Here is an 8,709-nt window from a genome sequence, read left to right as displayed (position 1 = left end):
TCTAATCAGCTTCTGCTGCAGTGGAGATTTGAACTGAGTTGCTCCATGCCTTCAGGGTGAGAAGCTGATATATATATTTAAGCCAGGAAGTGTTTGCTGATTGTGTGCACCTTTTGAGCTGTGTCTCTCTGGGTGGAGAGTGTTGGACTCACCTCATGTTTTCTTTCTTCACAGACTCGGTTTGTCGCGGCCACCTGGGGGGGGTGTCGGCGGGGTCCCTGGGTCCGAACTGCTGTGGCTCCGGACCATTTGCGCTGCTGAGAGCGCGCCGTGTTTTCACCTCACCAGACCGCAGACATTTTTGGTTGTTTATCACTGCACTTATTATGTTTATTAAATTCTGTTATCTTTTGAACCGTGCTCTGCTTATTTCGTGCTGGGTCCTGTCAGTGCTCCGACCGCGTCCGACACATAACAGTAGTCTCTGGCCATTTAACAATGGACCACCGGAAGCAGAGACGGTGTTTTTGCCGGGAAGGCTGCAGCAGATGTTGGAGTTGATCCGGGATCAGTTGCGGGTGCTCTCCGCCCGGGTTGTGCGCGTTGGTGCGCGCATGGCGGAGTTCACAGCTTGGGTCGCGTCGCACCCCGCTGTTACGGCTGTAGCCCCGTCTCCTCCCGTGCAGCTGGCTCCGACGCCTGTTGTAGCAGCCCCGGTGGTATTTAGTTTGCACTTTAAGCTTTTTGTTATAACCTGCTGTCATTTACAGCAGTGTGAATGGGTTTTTACTCTGTTACCACGGGGATTTTCTTATTTGGCACTTTGGCTCCCTCTGTTGGTGACAGAGTCACATTACCGTCCAGGTTCAAAGGATGGAAAACACTGTTTTCCATTCTTTGCACTTGATGATGTAGGCCAATGTTAGTTGGTCTATTATCTGTTTCTTGTTTTAGTATGAGGTGTTTTTATCAGGGGTTAATTTGTTGTTTTTGTGGGTTTAAAGCACTGTCTGTGGTCTGGTGGAGTTGAAAATGCAGGCTGTCTGGAGCATAGTTTGACCCAGGTGACTTTATGTTTGTCTGTTGATCTTTCTTTTTTATTTCTTTTGGTTACACCTCCCAGGGTTTGATGGGACGGTCCTCTGGGGGGTGATGGGGGGGTAATTGGGTTGTTTTTTTTTCTTTTTCTCTTTTTTTTGTTTTTGTTGTTCCCTCTCTTCTCCTCTGGCTCCAGCCATGTGAGCCGTACGTTGTCAGCATTGCTGGAGTGGTGCAGTTTGGGTATGCTGGGCGTTTCCCAGGTAACCTCTGCACCCGGGGGGGGGGGGGGGGGGGGGGGGTTTAGGGTATTTATTTTTTTATTCCCTTTACAACCTCCAGCCTTGGCGCGCCTCTGTGCTGTTTGCCATTGGCGTTGCTGGGGTGGTGCAGTTCGGTTATGCTGGGCATTTCCCAGGTAACCTCTGCACCCGGGTGGGGGGGGGTTTAGGGGTGTTTTTGTTAATTCCCTGTTCCACCTCCGGCTTCAGCGCGCCTTTGAGCCGTACGCCATCGGCGTAGCTGAGGTTTGGGCAGTGGAATATATCCGCAGCTGGTGGCTGGTTTAAAAGTCGGAGGGGTGGTGCCATCTTGTGCCGTACGCCATTACCACTGTTCCACTCCTCCTGGTTGACTTTTGGGGTATAGTCATGGTTGGTGACACTGGACATACTTCCAGTTTCCACTGCACTGAGGGGGTGGGGTTGGGGTTGTTGTTTTGTTTGTTTTTTTTTTTTCCCCCAGTTTCTGCCCTCAGGGTGTGACTGTGGTGTCCTCTGGGGGGGAAATGTCTGTGGGTCCATCTAGCCGTAGACGGCCGGGGCTGGGTCTGTTGTTAGTCATGGGGGGGGGGGGGTGTCTCCTGGGGTTTGATGGAACGGTCCTCTGGGAGGCGCTAGGAGCCCCCGTGGGTGACTTTGGATCCCAGAGGGACCTCGGCTGTGGTTATTACTCCTGGAGCTGGCGGGATGTCTTTGGGGGGGGTTGGTCCCTACATGTCATCCGGGGGAGGGGGGGTGTTAGATTCTTCTTTTTTTGCAAGTTTAAGTTTGGGTTGTGTTTTGTTTTTTCTTTTCTCCTCTTCCCAGAGTTTGATGGGACGGTCCTCTGGGGAGGGGGGGGGGGGGTGTTGGTATTGTTGTTTGTGTTTTCTTTTTTTCTTTTCTCCCAGTTTGCACCCCTGGGGTTTGGTTGTGGTGTTCCCTGGGGGGGTTATTGTTTTTTTTTCTTTTTTTTTTTCTTTTTGTTTTGTGACCAAGCAGACTGTAAAACATAGTCGAAAGATGGCTGAATGCACTGGTTCAAGAACTCCTGGCCACAATTGAGCAAAGAAAACGACAGAAGCAAGAGTTGACAGAAACAAATGCAAAGATGCAGTCAGAGGTGGAGACCCTAACAGGTCTGCTAACTGAAGCAGAAGGCAAGACCATCAAATTCAACAAAAGATATCTCTGCACTGGAGTCTCAGTTGCAGGATACTCAGGAGCTGCTCCAAGAGGAAATCCATGGGACACCTTCCTTCTCCATCCACCTAGGGCAGATGGAGGGTGAGGGGAATATTTTGCGGGAGAGGCTGAACGAAGAGGAAGAGAGCAAGAAGACTGTGGAGAAGCCAGTTTCTACTCTCTAGACCCAGCTGGCTGAAAGGAAGACAAAGGCAGGATAGGACGCCTTGTCAGTAGAGGGGGCTGAAGAGGGCCTCAAGTGAGTCCAATGGGAGTTTGGACGGTGTTCAGCGGCAGCTGGAGTAGAAAAGTTCAGCCTGTGGACAAACTGGATAAGACAGGAATCCGTTTGCAGCAAGAGTCGGATGACCTCATGGTGGACCAGGACCACCTTCGGCAGATCGTCTCCAATCTGAAGAGGAAGCAAAGGAAGTCTGACCAGATGTGGGCCAAAGAGAAACGTATTGCTACTCTATGTGCAGAGGAGTATGATCATGCCGAAGCGGAGGCCAGGGAGAAGGAGACAAAAGTGTTGACCCTGGCAAGAGTTAAAGACTCTTAGAGACCTGAAAGATGAACTTGACCGATTTAATAGTGCTCAAGACCGAGATGGATGACTTCAGAAAGAGTTCATAGTGTGGAGAGGTCCGAGCGTGCCATGGAGCAGCGACTGGAGGGGATGAAGATTCAGCTGGAGGATGTATATAGGTAATGTTTCCCGGCCCACTCTGCCAAGAAGAAATGGGAGCTGGATCTGCGAGGGCTTGAAGACCATCTTGAAGACGCTACTGAAAATCACGATAATGTCTTATAGCACTTGAAGAAACTGCAGGCCCGAATGAAAGACCAGATGAGAGGACTGGAAGAGCTGTGAAGGTTCGGGGATGAAGCAGTTAATGATGCTAAAGACAGTGATAAGAAGCTTAAAGCCATGGAGGGAGACATGTTACACATCCAGGAGGAGCCTGTCTACTGCAGACAGGCTCAAGGAGTGAAAGGATGAGCTCCGAGATGAGATCTATAGTCTCAACACAGAGTTCCCTGTGGGCAGAGAAGAGGCGGCTGGAGGCTCGTATCATCCAGCTGAAGGAGAAACTAGAAAGGAGAAGCTCAACGTTGAGAGGGTCAGTGACCGCATGATGAAATTCATGAGGTTGAGCAGCTGACAACGGAGCTGTCTTCAGAGCGCAGTAACGCTCAGCTCTTGGAGACAGGCTTTCCCAGCTGGATCGTCAGCACATGGAGCTGAGGCTGAAGCTGCAGGAGGTATTTTTTTTTTTTTTTTTGCTCCCAGCCATGGTCCCTGGAGGGGGGTGTTTTTCCTGGCCCAGGTTCGTGTGGTCGCCAGGGGGCTTCCCGTGAGGGTGGGGTACTGTTGTGTGCTGGGGTGTTTGGCTGGCTTGGTTTCTGTTTTTCCCACCAGGTGGTATGCATTCAGGACTGAGTGGCTGAGCATTAGGACCTCACCCTGAACACCTGAGGCTTGTTTTCACGTGCAGGTCATCAGGACTCACAGCTGTGGTGTATTCTGTCTTTATCAGATATTGCTGCATTTAAACCTTGAATGCACAGTGTGTGATTGCCAGAGACTCGACCTTGTGAGCAGACGTGTGAGATCAACGTCAGGAGAACAATCTCACCATTACGGACGCAGAGACCGCTCCAGGTTTGACGCCACAGTCTGTGAAGGAGGATTGGGTGAGGTCTCACGCTCTTCAGCACACTTCCTGAGGTAATTTGGTTTTGGTGACTTTTATGAAGTAATGACAGTGGATTTGGTGTCCCTCACACCTTGTGTTAGTGAGCTGTCACGTTATGCTAATTGTCTAATCAGCTTCTGCTGCAGTGGAGATTTGAACTGAGTTGCTCTGTGCCTGCAGGGTGAGAAGCTGATATATATTTAAGCCAGGAAGTGTTTGCTGATTGTGTGCACCTTTGAGCTGTGTCTCTCTGGGTGGAGAGTGTTGGACTCACCTCATGTTTTCTTTCTTCACAGACTCGGTTTGTCGCGGCCACCTGGGGGGTGTCGGCGGGGTCCCTGGGTCCGAACTGCTGTGGCTCCGGACCGTTTGCGTTGCTGAGAGCGCGCCGTGTTTTCACCTCACCAGACCACAGACATTTTTGGTTGTTTATCACTGCACTCATTATGATTATTAAATTCTGTTATCTTTTGAACCGCGCTCTGCTTATTTCGTGCTGGGTCCTGTCAAACGCTGGGTTGGTGCACCGACCGCGTCCGACACATAACATGTGTGGCTTTTTATTATAAGGTATTTTATCGATATTTTCCCCTGATTTTTAAAATATTCTACAAGCTTTAGCTGTGATTTTTGAAATACTTTAACAGTCTTTTCAGTCTTCATGAATTTCATGTAGTTTAATTGTTCTGAGTTAATGCATAATTTGGTTTACAATTAAAAGGAAAATCATTTCAGGTCCTACTTCCACGTCATATTCTGTTATTTCAACATGATCATTTACGGTTCAAATGAAAGGTTGAATCTAGGACCATTTAAATATACACTTTTTTTTTTTTTAGATTTGTTCTTCCAGGAGATGTTGAAAATGTATCAGTAGATGAAAATTTAATTTGGTTTCTGGGGCCCCACATGGCCCTAGACCCCGGCTCCTCGGTGGGCAGACCAGACCCGACCCCCTGCGAATTTTACTCAGATTTCAAAATTTTCATTTCACAGCCCTGGCAGTATTCTTGACTTAATTAGGAGTAACTTTGGAAAGAGCAAGCGATTCCAAAATTACATTTCCAGGTTACATTTCCACAGGATCTTCCAGATGGTGCACGCTTTGCCTGCATCGTGCACTCAAAATCTCATTAAAGTAATCAATAGTAAACAATAGTGAGCAAGGCAAATGTCTTGTATCATTCATCTATACTATGATTTTATGATGAAATATGTGGAAAATAATCATAGTAAAAATAACATTTAAAAGATGGAACTGATTGGTCCCCAGCATCCACACCATTATAAATAGTGGGACTAAAATACAGTAAGCTGTGATTGGCTGCTGATGAATGTTTCTCAGTGTAGAGCACACCGTTCTGTGAATGGTTCCTTTTCATAATTGGAAAGTACTTTTTTTTTTTTGAGGGTGTGTGATTTGTGTCAGGGTTGATTCATGTTGTTTGCTGTGCTTTTTCTTTATTACAGCAACAAAGGGGAAATGCAAATAGCTTCCAGGTTAATATGCAACTCAACTTGAGGAATAATAAACTCTTAATGGAGGAAGAAGAAGAAGAAGAAAGAAAGAAATGCTCAATTTAATGTTTCAATGAATTGTATTAAAATAGAAAGTCTGGGGAGAAATGGGGAGAGCTGACATTTGCTGTTTGGAATGTTAATGTATTTTGGGTCAAGGATGAACGCCGCCAAAACATAATGTTGATAGGACTAATATTTTTGGACAAATTACGGATTTTATTTAACAGTGAATAATGGGTGTTGATAATTAGATTCTGGACTCACACGCCATTACAAATCATTATAGAAACTTGAATCATTTATTACCACCCTTGAAAAATGTCAGCAACCTATTCTATAAACACAACCCAACCAATAGCCTGTGGATCTCCACAGGCAATACACTAGTACTGTTTTATTAGTGATAACTACTTCTTCTTTCGGCTGTTCCCGTTAGGGATCGCCACAGCAGATCAATCGTTTCCATCTCACCCTGTCCTCTGTATCTTCCTCTGTCACACCAACCACCTGCATGTCCTCCCTCACTACATCCATAAACCTCCTCTTTGGTCTCCCTCTTCTCCTCCTGCCTGGTGGCTCCATCCTCAGCATCTTTTTCCCTATATACCCTGGGTCCCTCCTCTGCACATGTGCAAACCCTCTCAATCTCCCTTCTCTGACTCTGTCTCCAAGCCATCCCACCTGAGCTGTCCCTCTGATATGTTCATTCCTAATCTTGTCCATTCTCGTCACTCCCAAAGACAATAAAAACATCTTCAGCTCTGCCTCCTTGAGCTCTGCCTCCTGTCTTTTTGTTAATGCCACGTCTCGAAACCGTGGTCTCACTACTATCTTGTAAACTTTCCCCTTCACTCTTGCTGATATTCTTCGGTCACTAATCACTCCTGCCACCTTTCTCCATCCACTCCACCCTGCCTGCACTCTCTTCTTCACCTCTCTACCACACTCTTCATTACTTTGAACAGCTGACCCCAAGTATATAAACCCATCTACTTTCACCATTTCTACTCCTTGTAACTGCACTATTCCACTGGGCTCCCTCCCATTCACACACATGTGCTCATTCTTGCTCCTACTGACTTTCATTCCCCTGCTCTCCAAAGCATATCTCCACCTCTCCAGACTAGACTCAACTTGCTCTCTACTCTCACTACAGATCACAATGTCATCTGCAATCATTATAGTCCATGGGGACTCCTGTCTGATCTCATCCGTCAACCTGTCCATCACCATTGTGAATATGAAAGGACTCAGAGCTGATCCTTGGTGTAATCCCACCTCGAATGAATTGTCATTCCTACTGTGCATCTCACCGCTGTCACACTATTCTTGTACATGTCCTGCATTACCCTAACATACTTCTCTGCCACTTCAGACTTCCTCATACAATACCACAGCTCTTGGCACCCTATCATAAGCTTTTTTCTAAGTCCACAAACACACAGTGTAACTCCTTCTGGCCTTCTCTGTACTTCTCCAGCAGTATTCTCAGAGCAAACATTGCATCTGCAGTGCTCTTTCTCGGCATGAAACCATATTTCTGCTCACAGATCTTCACCTGTTTTCTAAGCCTAGCTTCTACTACTATTTCCCATAACTTCATGCTGTGACTGATCAGCTTTTATTAGTGATAACTGTTGCATCAAATGTAATTTGCAACCTCTAAAGTATATTATCACAAAGAACAACAATGCCTTTTCAGCAAACTAAAACCTCGATTTTGGGTTAAAACTGGAAATTCACATTCACGTTCCCCAAGTTCAAAGTCTGCGAGAGTGAATTTCACATGGAAAGATGGCCAATTGGTGTGTGTGTGGGGGGGGGGGGGGGGGGGGGGGGCAACACCTCCAAATTAACACCAGCACAAACAGAAATGTCTAACAAAAAAAAAACCTGCATCATTTAATAAACACGTAGTTGCTTCAAAAACATTGAAGCAAACTAAAAAAGCTAATTGTGCTTGCAAACACAATGAACACACACAAGTAGAACCTACAGCACATGCAGAAGTTTAATGTGAGAAACTGTCTGCTGCGAAATTCACACAAGAACACTTTGCAACCCTTCGCAATACAACAAAAGTACTGACAACACAAAGAGATGTTTCTGCCTGAAGAACCTTAAATACCCCATCACACATAACAAGAATGTGCAGGAACCTGCCTGGCACGGCAAATATTTCCATAGATGCAGTTGGGAGGAAAAGATGCGTGGTCAGCAGTGTCAGAACGCATCCAGATTACCACACCTTCACGATGGCATCCAAAGCGCATGTAGACAACAGGTAGATGACACAGACTGCTGTCAGATAGCCATAAAAGGTGCTGAAGACTGCCTGATGTCCAAAAGTCTGTATGGCAAACACAGGACCAGAGTGGGAGGGAGCACTGTGTTACTCCCTTTGTACAGTCCCTGTCGGTACTAGACACCGGAGTACAACCAACGTATGGACTAGACTCACATCATATGTGTCCAAGCCGACATGGTGTGGTCACTCACTCAGCCGTGCAATCACATCTGTGCTTGTTCTCCACTTCCTGGTGCAACTGACCTCACGTGCGTGTGTGTAGAGTAGGTTCTGGAGTGATGACATGATTGCTGAGTGTGTGTGTGTGTTCATAATGGTTGAATGTGGGTGCGCACGTGCGCGCCCTTGCCAGCTACTGCACACTGCTGGCAGTGGGCCATGCTGCCCCATTCATCAGATGCAGCCTTTCCAGGGAACTTTAATTTCTTTTTGTGTGTGTGTCTTGACTCACTTCAGCAGCACAACCCAACTCTGGACACTGCGATGGTTGGATTATCACATGGAACTTATTTCTGCGTGGTTGATTCCAACACACAGCAGCCGGGTGAGAGGATTTTAACCACAGGCTGCGGACCCGGCTCCATGTCCACACTGAGCTGTGAAACACTCCTGGGCCACTGTTGGAGCTGAGATTCATGTTTATTAGGGCCCCTTCACACATAGTGCGAAGTTTGGACGAAGTGCACACTTAGTGCACATGACGCAGGAATCGTGTGCAAACCGTGTAATGTTGTCCCTGCCTCCAACACCTTGTACA

Source organism: Thalassophryne amazonica, chromosome 3 (genome assembly GCF_902500255.1).
Source record: "Thalassophryne amazonica chromosome 3, fThaAma1.1, whole genome shotgun sequence".
Taxonomy (NCBI): Eukaryota; Metazoa; Chordata; class Actinopteri; order Batrachoidiformes; family Batrachoididae; genus Thalassophryne; species Thalassophryne amazonica.
The sequence above is the reverse complement of the archived record's forward strand: the minus strand, read 5'-3'. Positions refer to the sequence as shown.